This window comes from Coffea eugenioides, chromosome 1, assembly GCF_003713205.1.
Source record: "Coffea eugenioides isolate CCC68of chromosome 1, Ceug_1.0, whole genome shotgun sequence".
Lineage (NCBI taxonomy): Eukaryota > Viridiplantae > Streptophyta > Magnoliopsida > Gentianales > Rubiaceae > Coffea > Coffea eugenioides.
In genome coordinates, this window is record NC_040035.1 from 1,593,790 (window position 1) to 1,607,532 (window position 13,743).

Here is a 13,743-nt window from a genome sequence, read left to right on the forward strand (position 1 = left end):
GTGTGAAAAATAATTTGTGTCTGCTTGATTTACAAAATGTATCAACCAACACTGGTGATTCTGCAACCATTTATTGTTATTTCCTTACAATCCCTCTTTGTCTGTCTAATAAAGCATAGTTAGCATTATTGCTAGCCAACAATTATTGACCATATATTCTTGGACATATGTTTTAGGTCCATTTCGACGTGCGCGTGATGAACATAGCTAAATTTTATATATACATTACGTGTACTTATGCAGAAACAAGATTATGAGTTTCTATACAAGTTCTTGTACAAGTAAATGTGTGCAAATTCGGATGCAGGAAAGCAAAGAAAAAAAAGAATGTGTGCAAGCAGTATAGAGGGCTTCACATTATCATCAAATTTTGATTTTTTCTTTGGGCAAACTGATTTTTCTGTATCGTACAAGTATTGATGATAGTTTACCAATAGGCAATAACCCTTGGCTCAGGTTGCCTACTCGAAATTCTAGGCATGATTCCATCGTGGTCACGATATATGATAGTCAGTACACCCTCCGTCCCACTTTGATAGTTCTGTTTTTCTTTTTTTATCCTAAATTGTAATCCACTTTTCAATTGAAGAATATAGTTATCTTTTAATTTATTTAAAATACCCTTATTTAATGTAAGTTGTTATTATTGTAAACTACCTTATTTAATATAGATTGTTAGTATTGAATATAACCTACCCCATTTAATGCATTTAGATTTTTCAAAACATATTGATATATGAAAAGCCAACTTTATTTAGTGGAAGGGTATTTTAGAAAAATAGCAATTTAAATTTGTTTTTTTTAACAAAATTAAATATTTTTTCTTAAACTGTGTGAAAAAAAACTAGGATTATCAAAATGGGACAAATGAAGTAATTGATAGGGGGCCTATTCCTCTCGCGGTGCCAACCAAAAGGACTCTTGATAAAGAAATTTCCAGGTTTTGTTTGCCACGCCCCCGCCGGTCTCCACATAGCATACCCTTCGCATTCGGCAGTGTAATAAAAGCTGTGAATCCAAGAATCTAACACTCCCGCTTGAATTTGATAGGCCATTGAGTTGCCTTTTAAAGCAATTACGTTTCACATCATCAAAGCCACACATATGCTCATTTTCTTCGAAGAATCCAGAGAAGGGTTAAGTGTACCGGCGACATAAAGACCACTATGCTTCAGTAGCCAACAACGTCCGTATATAAGCATGATGACTCTGATTAAATTCACAACTATCAGCTATATACGTCTGGAAGACGGCAGCAAAGTTTCTTGCCTTCTTTATCCCACCTGAATTCGCAAACAAACCTAGTGGTCCTCAAAAGGTTCGTCTTAAAGCGAAAACGGAAATCACCATTTACTGCAATATCATGGAATCCCAGATCATCCTCTGAAGAAAAACAATGAAATTTTAAGTGATTTAAGTGTTGTCCAGAGCATGGTTCAAACTTCAAAGTCGCGGTGATGGGCTGGATCATTCCACATCGATCTCAACATATCGGGCATGGTTTTGGCGAGACGCAAATTTTGTAACATTTAATATTCTAAAAATTATGAAAAATATTCAAAAACATGCTAAACAAAAATAATTAAAAAAATCAAAAGAATATCTGTAAAATATAAATTTGCAAGTTGACTCGGGATGACTCAAACCAACTCAGTCAAGACTATCCGTATAGGAGATTTCTTGGCTGAGTTCTCGATGAGTCAAATATTTCGGAATCATCTCGTTCTGATATCGAATCAGAGGGATCCGTTTCAAAAACGACTCGGCCGAGACTTTGAACCATGGTCCAGAGACCATTCACAACATGAAACTTCGTATATTTCACCAATACCATGTGTGGTTTGAAGAAAATACCATTGGTTCATCGGGAGACGGTAGGATTGATGGCCACGGTTATCAATTTTGGAAGATTAGAGGACTTCCCAGAAAATAAACTACTGAAAGAGTGTCGACCAAAAAATAAATAATAAATAAAATATGATTTGTAAAGATATTACATTAGCCAGCGGGAAGAGAAGCCCTTAAGAGTCCTCTCTGTTATTAAATTCATGATTTGAATCCTGAATTTGATAGTTGCACATGGAAAGAGCATGAGAAAAGGTGGGAGGTTAAAAAGGAAGGAAAAAAAAAAGAAAAGGGAATTATATCCATGTTCTCTTCACTTTTAGTCATATGAGTGCAAAGGAAAGATTATTGGGAGAAGTCAATGAAGTGATGGTTCTTTCTTTTTTTTTCCTGTCTTGCAACTGATGAGTAGCCTTCAATCAATTTCATTTTCGAGTTCATTGAATTAGATTTGTTGCGTTCGGTATGACATGAATTAGACTAATGCAGGATGATCAGCATTAAGCTGTTAAAGTTAACAATAATATTCCAGAGTGGGCTTATTGGATTTCCAGAGAGTAATGGGGCCTTACAAAGATCCGGCCCACAAGAACATGGAGGCGCAGTCCGGAATATGAAAGGTACATTGAAACGGCAGCTGTCGATTGTTGTTTACTTTTTCTTTCCTTTTCTTTTATTTTTTTTCTTTGTCATAAAAATGGCTGTGCCGGGGTTAATCCAAACACAATATTGCATGGACCTCAATCCCACACGTGGATGTTCTTTTGTTCCCTGTGGCAATTTAATGTTCGTTTCTTCAACTAAAACAAACTAGGAGGATAACACCGCGCGATGCGCGGTGTAATTTTCAATCTTGCCCATAAATGCCCAATTATTCAAATTCAGATATTAATTATGAAAAAGATTATTAGATGCCTCTCCTCTTATTGCATGGACGAAATGGAAGATCAGAAATCAGAAGGCTGGCAGATTCCCATTGCGGAATTGCAAGATTTCCCATGAAACTTCTTACAGAAACTTTTCTTACAAAAAAAAAAAAACGAAAACAAAAATTTGAAGGCTAAAGTAAAATTGGAAAAAGACTGAAAAATAAATTTAAAAAAAAATCGCACAACTTGGAAAGTTGATTCTTTTTCTCCTTCTCGTGGACTTTCAATCCATTGTCCTCAATTTATGAGAAGCAAAATGTGATTGTGAGTAACTGCAAATTCAAGACAATAAAGAAAGAAACAAAAACTAAACAAAAAAACATTAAAGTGCCTTCTTTTGTTTTCTTCTTTTTGTTGATTAAAAAAGAAGAAAGAAAACATGTAGATGAATGATAGATCCGGTCTAAGGGGAATACCGACCATTTGATATGCCTGGTCTGCTAATTTTGCTTACAAGAGCCTTTTTCTCATCTTCAGGAAAAAGTCAACTTCGCAACTAAATTTAAAGAACTCCAAACTTAAAGACTAAAAAAGCTTCCTGATGCATGAGAGACAACAGATTCAGTCTCACATCTGGGACACATAGCATAATTTGAATGAACAACCACTGACAGCATAAGTTACTTCTTAAAGTTGATTAACTTACTGAATGACTTCAAATTTTGCTATTAGTTATGGGAAGAAAGTGTTAGTATATTTTCTAATGTCTCATTATACACAAAGTGAAGGAGAACGAACAAGAAATTTTAGGAAATCCAAACATATTTCCATCATCACAAATACAATAAGCAACGAAAAACTATATCAGAAGCATTTGGAGATGAGCACAGATCATAACTACATCTGCCTTTTGCCAAAAAAGAAGTCAGTTGAAGGATAGAAGATATCGCACCACATTGTCCCCAGCTGGCATATCTCGGCATAATGAAGCAACTATATCGGCATAATCATTAATATCTAGCCTCATCAACTTCACTGCATTCATAAGATAAGGTCTGACTTTAGTTGAGCAGTTCTTTAATACTCTCTCTCCTAACCAAGAGGAAACGGGTGAAGTAATCTGAGGCAAACAAAAAAGGTAACTGAGTAATAATAAAACAAGAACAAGAATAAATGAAACAGAGATCTATATAAGGAAGGGTACCTGGTTTTCCTTTTTCACACTAGCTAGAAGCGGCTTTAAAAGACCCAATGGGATGTCATCACTCTCATCTAAAAGCCAAGTCATAATATCTTCCATGTATGAGAATACAGCTTGCGGGTGGTTGAACCTTGTAATAGACATTCAAACACAGAACAATAATCAGCACATGACAATTGAATGTGTTGACTTGCATGAGACAGGTGCAAGATTAGCAAATGAATACCTCTAATTTGTTTAATTTGGTATAACTTTCTAAATTACTCCGTTAGGCAAGTTGCATTGCATACCATGAGTTGATCACTCAGACAACAAATAATAAAGGTTTGCCATGAGTCCAGCAAAATTTTCAATTTCATTGCTGCTAAATGAGGAGTTCACCAAGTTGAAAGCAGATCATACTTGCAGGAAAGAAGGTCGAACATAATGGGAATGCTATTACAAGTTCGAATTCAAGATAACCTCAATTGTTAGCATTCGAGTTAATTTAAAGAAGCTAACAAATATCAATTACTACAAGATCCAAAGAGAAAAGGTAGTTAATCAAAATGTCTTGACAATAAAAATACATATTAAAAATTAGCTGTAACATCTTAGCCTTACTTAATGGTACTTAGAAGGACTTCAAAGATTTTAGTGACCAACGAGTTGCAGCCTATGTCCAGCAAGATGATGCAGCATTTGACCTTCGCAACGATTTCAAGAATGTGCAAAGCTTTAGCATAACAGCGACCAGAGAAAAGCGACAACTTCTTGAATGCAGCTAAAGTCAACCGAAAAATATCCTGTACAGCATGCAAATGAAAAGGCTGAGAACTGGCTCTAAACAAGTATACAACAGGAAGCAGACAAACAAATACAGAAAAGAGTAGATACTGTTGCAGGTGTTCAGCTTACCTTCATTCTTTCATTCTCATAAGGTTGATACAGAGCACTAGTCCTTAACACCTCACAGATGCAAGACATAACTGAAATCCTGCCATCTGTATTAGGATGTCTAAGCAGCCTATCAGAGATCAAAGCCATCATCGAAGGCAAGAGCCCATCTTGAATCAAACTGGAAGGATCTTAACCGAAAAAATAAATTAAAGAAAATCGCACCACCTGGAAAGTTGATTCTTTTTCTCCTTCTCGTGGACTTTCAATCCATTGTCCTCAATCTATGAGAAGCAAAATGTGATTGTGAGTGACTGCAAATTCAAGAAAATAAAGAAAGAAACAAAAACTAAACCCAAAAACATCAAAGTGCCTTCTTTGTTTTCTTCTTTTTGTTGATTAACAAAGAAGAAAGAAAGCATGTAGATGAATGATAGTGTCAACTGGTATTTTGGGAGGAAAACATCTAGTCACAGTATTATGAGTGACCAACTAGTATTTATAGGAGTACAAACCTAACAAACTATTTACAAGAATACCCTTACTAATTTATTATCTACAAGAATACTTATATTCTCTTGACACTCCCCCTCAAGTTGGAGCATATATATCATAAGCACCCAACTTGTTACAAATGTATTTCACCCTAGAACCCCCTAAACTCTTGGTAAACACATCAGCCAATTGATCTACAGACGGTACATGAGATGTCTTGATGACCCCGTCAAGCAATTTCTCTCGAATGAAATGACAATCAACTTCAATATGTTTTGTCCTTTCATGAAACACTGGATTAGACGCAATATAAACAGCCGCCTGATTATCACACACTAAATTCATAGGCTGTTTATGCTCAAACCCAAGTTCCAGTAATATGCTCTTCAACCAAACCAACTCACACACAGTGTGAGCCATAGCGCGGTATTCAGATTCTGCACTTGATCTGGATACAACTGTTTGCTTCTTACTCTTCCACGACACTAAATTACCACCAACAAACACACAATATCCTGTAGTCGATCTTCGATCTGAGGCAGAACCAGCCCAATCTGCATCACTATATCCTTCAATATCAGTGTGTCCATGATTTTGATACAGCAACCCTTTTCCAGGAGCACTCTTAAGATATCTGAGAATCCGTATAACAGCATCCCAATGACTAGTACGAGGGGTATCAAGAAATTGACTCACAACACTCACTGCAAACGAAATGTCAGGTCTCGTTACAGTGAGATAATTTAATTTACCCACAAGTCTTCGATATTGCTTAGGATCATCAAGTAATGCACCTTGATCTCCTGCTAATTTCACATTGGGATCCATAGGAGTATTCACAGGTCGGCAACCTAACATCCCAACTTCACTCAACATATCGAGTACATATTTTCTTTGACATAAATAAATCCCATATTTAGACCGAGCTACCTCAATACCCAGAAAATACTGTAGATGACCTAAATCCTTTGTCTGAAAGTTTGCCTGCAGATTGGATTTAAGTTTCTGAATCCCCACAACATCATCACCTGTAATCACAATGTCATCCACATAAACAACTAATAAAATTTTACCAGCATTAGAATGCCGATAAAATACAGAGTGATCTACTCCACATCTTGTCAGACCGAACTCCATGACAACACTACTAAACCGGCCAAACCAAGCCCTTGGAGACTGTTTCAATCCATATAAGGATTTTTTCAAACGACAAACCAACCGCGGATTCTCCCCCTGAACAACAAATCCAGGAGGTTGTTCCATATATACCTCTTCTTTCAAATCTCCATGCAGAAATGCATTTTTCACATCCAACTGATGCAATGGCCAATTATAAGTGGCTGCCAAAGAGATAAGAAGACGAACAGAGGTAATCTTTGCAACAGGAGAAAAAGTTTCTAAGTAATCTACTCCATACACCTGAGTAAATCCTCTAGCTACCAGCCGAGCCTTCAATCTATCAATAGAACCATTAGGCTGCACTTTTATAGTGTACACCCATTTACAACCAACAACAGGCTTACCTGAAGGACGAGGGACAAGATCCCAAGTACCATTTTGTTCCAAAGCAGACATCTCTTCTTGCATAGCTAATCTCCAACCAGGATGATTAAGAGCATAGGTAATAGACTTAGGAATGGAGATAGAATCAAGGGAAGCAACAAAAGAAGAATATGACATAGAGAGACGAGAATAAGAAACAAAATTAGAAATAGGATGGGAAGTACAATGTCTCTTACCTTTGCGTAAAGCAATGGGAAGATCTAACTCAGAGGAGGGCGTCATACCTGGATTGGAAGATTGAGAATTAATTGGTGAAGTACGTGGCATATCAGGAACTTTTTCAACCATGGAACGACGAGAGTAAACTTGAAGATGAGGACGAGATAATCGAGCTATGGAATCTGGTGGACTAGATAACTCAGGTAATAAAGGGGAAGGGACTGGTAAAACAGGAGAGGAAAAAGAGGGACACTGGTCTAACTCACAAGACATACTTTGTTTGATAAAATACGGAGTGGATTCAAAGAAAGTAACATCAGCACAAGTAAAAAATCGATTTAAAACTGGACTGTAACATCTATACCCTTTTTGCGCTCGTGCATATCCTAAGAAAATACACTTAATAGCACGAGAATCTAATTTATCCACCCCGGGAGCAAGCTGATGAACAAAGCAGACACATCCAAAAATACGAGGAGGCAATTTAAACACAGGTTCATGAGGAAAAAGAATGGAGTGAGGTAATTGACCTTCAAGAATATTAGATGGCATGCGATTAATTAAATAACATGCAGTTAGAACTGCATCACTCCAAAATTGTTTGGGCACATTCATGTGCAACAACAGTGTTCGAGCAATTTCGATTAAATGTCCAATTTTCCTTTCAGCAACTCCATTCTGTTGTGGAGTGTGAGGACAAGAGGACTGATGAATAATACCAGACTTAGTCATAAAGGTATTAAAAGGAGTGGAAAAATATTCTTTCGCATTATCACTGCGAAGTATACGCACAGGCACACCAAATTGATTCTTTATTTCTGTAACAAATGCACAAAAAATGGAATATAATTCTGAACGATCTTTCATTAAATAAAGCCATGTAACTCTGGAAAAATCATCAACAAAGACTACAAAATATTTAAAACCTAACTTTGAAGTGACTCGACTAGGACCCCAAACATCAGAATGAACTAACAAAAAGGGTTCAGAAACCCGTTTATTGACTTTAGGAGCAAAAGAAACACGATGATGCTTTCCTAACTGACAAGACTCACATTCTAGCGAAGATAATTGATTCAAAGTAGGAACCAACTTTTTCAAATTTTGTAAAGACGGATGACCTAAACGACAGTGAATTTCAAGAGGAGAAACAGTAGCAGGACATGCTATCGGACCATTAAAGTTGAGAAAGTAAAGACCATTATGCTCATGCCCTCCACCAATCGTCCTCTTTGTCTTCAAATCCTGAATGACAACGGAATCAGGAGAAAAAGTAACTGTACACTGTAGAAATTTAGTGAGCTTACTAACAGACATTAGATTAAATGGTAAATTGGGTACGTAAAGAACAGAAGACAGCGGAAGTGATGGATTAATTTCTACAGTGCCTAGTCCTTTAACTTTAGTGGTAGATCCATCAGCTAAAGTAACATGAGGAAAGGGAGTAGACTCTTGAAAATTAGAAAAAATTTTAGAGGTACCTGACATATGATCAGTAGCCCCGGAGTCAATAATCCATGAGTCATTACCTTTTTGTGCTAAAGAAGCAGAGGGAAGAGATGCGTGACTTGTAGTTTGGTACTGTAAGAATTTAACATAATCTTCCTCGGATATAATAACAGTTTTCTGGGACCTATGTGCTGAAGAACTTGATTTAACTTGATCAGTGGTAACCCCATTAGCAAAACTTTCAACCATAGCGAATAGCACTTCAAACAAAACAGCAATCAAAATTCGCTATAAACAGTGCGCCGTGAACAGTGCGCGTGAATAGTACCGGGTGAACAGTACCGCGTGAACAGTACCGCGTGAACAGTGCGCGATGAACAGTATCGCGTCAAGACTTTTGCTAGATGTTTAACCCTAACCCTAGGACTTTTGCTCTGATACCATGTCAACTGGTATTTTGGGAGGAAAACATCTAGTCACAGTATTATGAGTGACCAACTAGTATTTATAGGAGTACAAACCTAACAAACTATTTACAAGAATACCCTTACTAATTTATTATCTACAAGAATACTTATATTCTCTTGACAGATAGATCTAGTCATCGTTTGAGAGAGAGGGAGAGCAAGAGAGGAAGAGTGTTTGTCTGAGCTCTGAGGGAGACCGAGACGGAGAAAGTGAGATGGAAGCAGTGGTAAATATTTGTCATAGTACATTTTTTTTTTTTTTTTAAGGAACAATGGAATTCAAAGTAAACTCACGTGAGGAGCACAGATTTTAGACGAACACTCTCTAGCCAATAACCATTGGCCACATCACCACCACAAGCACCTCTTTTGAGCTATGGCATTCCCCCTTTTATACATATGTTAATTAACACAAGAGTAATTCTTAATTGTTCTCAACAAAGGCAGAGAAAAGGATTGAATTAGAAAAATCATAGTGGCCTTGGATGAGGGAGATAGCTATAAGATGGGTTGGTACTTTTCAACTTTGCCAACAGTAGAAGAATCGAAGCTTGGGCCTTGGGTTTTGCCAGGGGATTTTTCTATAGAAAACGGAGAGGAAGAGGAAGAGTGGGAGGCAGAGTTTCTTGTCGATTTTGGCACTGAAAAATAACAGATAGAAACATGAAATAAACAAATAAACAGGGTAAAGAAAATACAGGGAAAAAAAGTAGTTAAGCAAAGCAAACAAAAGCAAGAATTACAAGAGATGAGGGAAGACCGCGGAAGACCCTATACAAAGTGGTTTATGAAGGGAATGAAAGCAAAGTTCCAATTTTTGGACTTGCAATACCACAAAAAATAAACAGATTAGATAGCCCAAAAATATCTTTTAAACGAAAAAACCATAAAAGAACTTTCTCAAATTTGTTAAATGCATTCTGATACTTTTTAGTTGCAAAAAAAAAAAAATTAAGATTCCAATATGGCAAAAACCCCAAAAAAATTAGGCATAAGATGAAAACAGAAAAGCTAAATTTTTATTTTTTTAAAAAGATAACCAAATAGAATGCACGTTATTAAAGGGGGAAATTTTACAGAATCTGATGGAAGAAATTTCCAATTTTTTGCACCTGCAACATATATACAAATTAATATACAAAAATTAGACTACTAAACCCCACAAAAAATCCAAAAGGTTAGAGAAGTACTGAGAAAGAAGAAGACATTACAATGCAAAAAAATCATGTGTCGTGCACAACATCCGTTCACGACCATTTTACATGACTCGATTAGGTTGAAATTCCATGTTTTTCTTTTAAGCTGCTTATTTATCTTCTTATCTTCTACTTTTGATCAGGAGAAAGAATTAAAAAAATTTACAATAAAAAATGCATAGCAAACTTTACCATGATAGCTAGCTTATTAACCTTCCGCGTCATCGTTTTGCTATTTTAACTTCGTTATCTTTTGTTCTAACCCCTAAGTGACTTTTTATTTCTGATTTTTTTTCTTCAACAACTGTGGCAGTAAAAGCTGACCAAACTTCTCAATCAAGTGTTAGAACACGCTTGAACACAATCACAGGCATAGTAGTAGAAGATAAAGACAAGCAAATCACTGAGCTTTCCCCTTAATGCTTGCTAATTCTCCCTCTTCAGTTAGAAAATTACACAAAATACTTGCATTCATAACCAATAATAAAACAAAATGTTTCCATAGTTTACAATCAATGCCAAAGTAATGCAATAGTTTCATTAGAAATGATTGGACCTTTTTTATTTGATTAAAACTTAATACTACGATTCTTTGCGAGCCTTAGCTCATTTTATTCTTAAGCACATTTATTTTGTTATAGCTATGTCACCTTAAGTTGAATCACAATTTTCATTCTCAAGGTGAATTGTGAAAAATCTTTTGCAAATTAAAAGAAAGTCACCACCAGAAAAAATAACAATACCTCACCATCTAAAGTGCAAATGAGTGAAACTCTTTTATTACCAGAAGTACTAAAAGCATATTAAAGAAAATAATAGAAGACAAATGCTTAAATCCAAACAACACCTCTGCCTCATAGAAAGAGAAAATTCCAGCATTCATTTCACAAGCACAAAATGAGATTTATCATTAATTTTTTGAAGTCCCATGAAATTATCATCAAAAGTCAAGCCCCTCTAGACTGTAAACAATTCCAGTCAACACCTTATATATTGGAAGGTTTACAAATTGAGAGACCTATGACGGACAAAAAATCTCACTTCTAGTTTTTAAAAAGGGATTAAAGATTAAAAAAAAATAAAGCAAGATCTGCCCCAGTGGAATGAACCACTGATTATTTGCAAGCATCAAATGCAAAGCATTATTTATTGTCTTCATTCAAATGAATTCATTGAAATTAACAGATATGGAACTTGGCAAACTAAAATCGAACACCCAAGTATTAGCAAATACATGAATGAAAATGATTTTAATAATCAGTGCACAAGTTGAGACTTGAAAATTTAGAAGAAGTAGAGTCCTATTTCGTATCACTTAGAACATATTTAACATAATACCAAAAGCATATAATTAAATACAAATTCCTGATAATACATAGTTGCAGTGGACAAACAAAACACATACATATTGCAAAAGGGCCACAATTTCTTGATAACTATTAAAGAACAAAAAGTATGACAGAAAGTACCTTAACTAACTGCCGAATGTTAGATAACAAATCATAATGTTCATCAGCTCAGTATAGAGAACCTGACAATACATATTGAATTAGGTAAATTGGAAAAAAGAGATTAAGAAAAGGTAAAATCATCTATTCAATGTATGTGATAAATGAGGTGGAAAGAAAAGCCATCTTAAAAGGTAATAATACATATTAGTGTATAACACACATATTTTGTTATAGCTATGTCACCTTAAGTTGAATCACAATATCATTACTTGTACAACCTGTAGGAAATTATGTATCACCTTAATGGCCTCCAAAACTTTTGAGAACTCCAACTTATCTTCATTCTTCACTGAGGTCAGGCACAAGACTGATGTAGTTTTCTTATGAACAATCTGCAAGAGAGTGTCAATTACATCAGTCCTGGCTACAATAAAAGCGTCCAAAAAGGCTCCACAAAGAAGGAAACTTACCGCTCCCAATCGCGATTTTCCCTTCACAATACAATAGGGAATTTCCATCTTCCTGCACAAAGCAGGAAGCCAAACAACCAACTCGATTGGGTCCACATTGTGAGCAATAACAACCAATTGTGGCTTGTTCTGCAGAAAATAATTTCTATGAGCCACAGCTTGTACTACCAAGAGTGAGACACTACAGAAAACCAACAGAATATAGAAGAAAAGTACGATAAAGACCTGCTCAACAAGGCACGTCACATGCTGTAAACTGTATTTGACAACGATTGGCTTCTTAGCATCAGAAGCTTTCCCTTCAGCCTCAGCTTGAGCTCTCTTGAGAAGACGCTCTTTATTGGCTGCCTTGTCCTCAGGCCTGTACTTGAGAAGCATCTTGAACAGATTTGTTGCTGCATATCAATGGGAGCATCAGAAAATACATACATTGGCAAGAGAAAAAATGAAGCAGTGAAATGGCAACCCCGAAAGGAAACAGGATATCTTCTTGACTGGTATTATTAAGATAGGGACAAATTTAGAGACTCCCTTGAATCTACCACAGCAAATTATTAGCTTTTACCAATTTCATGACAACAGATAGAGCGACACATTACGACTCAGTTTCTAGTCATCCAAGAGATTATAGGGGAAGACAATGTACAGTTACCATGTACCAATATTATGATCCGAGCAACCTCAATTTCTTTCTATTTACCACATCTGACATATCCAGTTGGCTAAGAACCATAAAAGAATGATTTTTAAATTTACGTAAAGATTTCATTTCCTATTTAGTTACAGCAACACCGTTTGCCCTGCTCAACCATGGGATCCTATTCTACGCAATCATCAGAGAGAAAGGGGGGGGGGATAAGAATGAGTAAGCATTTGAAGTATGATTACAAGTGCAATAGGTGATCAATATGCGAGAAAGCACAGATTTATGTCAAGAAAATAACTGGATTTTTCTTTACAGCAGTCAAATACCAGACCAGGGTTGTCAAGATGGTGCAATCAAGGTGAAGAACTCAGAGTCCCGATAAACATCATCGTATAACATTAAGAAAAAAGGGAAACAGCATAATAAATAAAAAGCGAGTGAGGGAGAGGCGACCAAGATTTTTGTCGAGTCTTGGAGAACTGGTTGAGCGCTGGAGGAACCTTCAAGCACTGCCTGAGGATCCTCTTCTTCCTCTGGATCCGGACATTGAGAAGCCATTTGACGAACTTGGTGAGATCCTTCTTCGGTGGGAGGGCTCCTCGAATTCCGAACTGCTTCGGACGCTTCTCGAACAGAGGATTCGCCACCTTCTCGGTTTTCCTCCTCGCCACTGCAGCTGGAGCCCTCACACCTCTCTTTGGAGCCTTCAAAACAGAAAAAATCATCCATCAATGACAACACAAAGAACTCAAAATGTCAGAGATATGTCGATTTTTTCAAAACCAAACGAAAGATTGGAAATTAGAATGCAGCATCTGCATATATGTGTATCAGTAACAATCATCATCGAGAAGACATAAATAACTTGGTGGTGAAGAGCCGCCTTACCATTTCGTTGCCTGAGGGGTTTGGAGAAACGACGGCGCAACGTCAAAAACCCTAGGGTTTAGTTTAGGAGTTTAGGTCTTGTTAGAATAGAATTAGAATTAGACGTTATCAGTTAGTCAGTTAGAAGGAAAAACAGAGAAACAATGAAAGAGGAAAAATGAATACAAG

At 36.4% G+C, this 13,743-nt stretch overlaps 1 pseudogene; it reads right to left on the minus strand.

Moving 5' to 3' along the window:
- Positions 1-4,608: 4,608 nt before the first annotated feature.
- On the minus strand, positions 4,609-13,743 carry LOC113765283 (annotated as a pseudogene).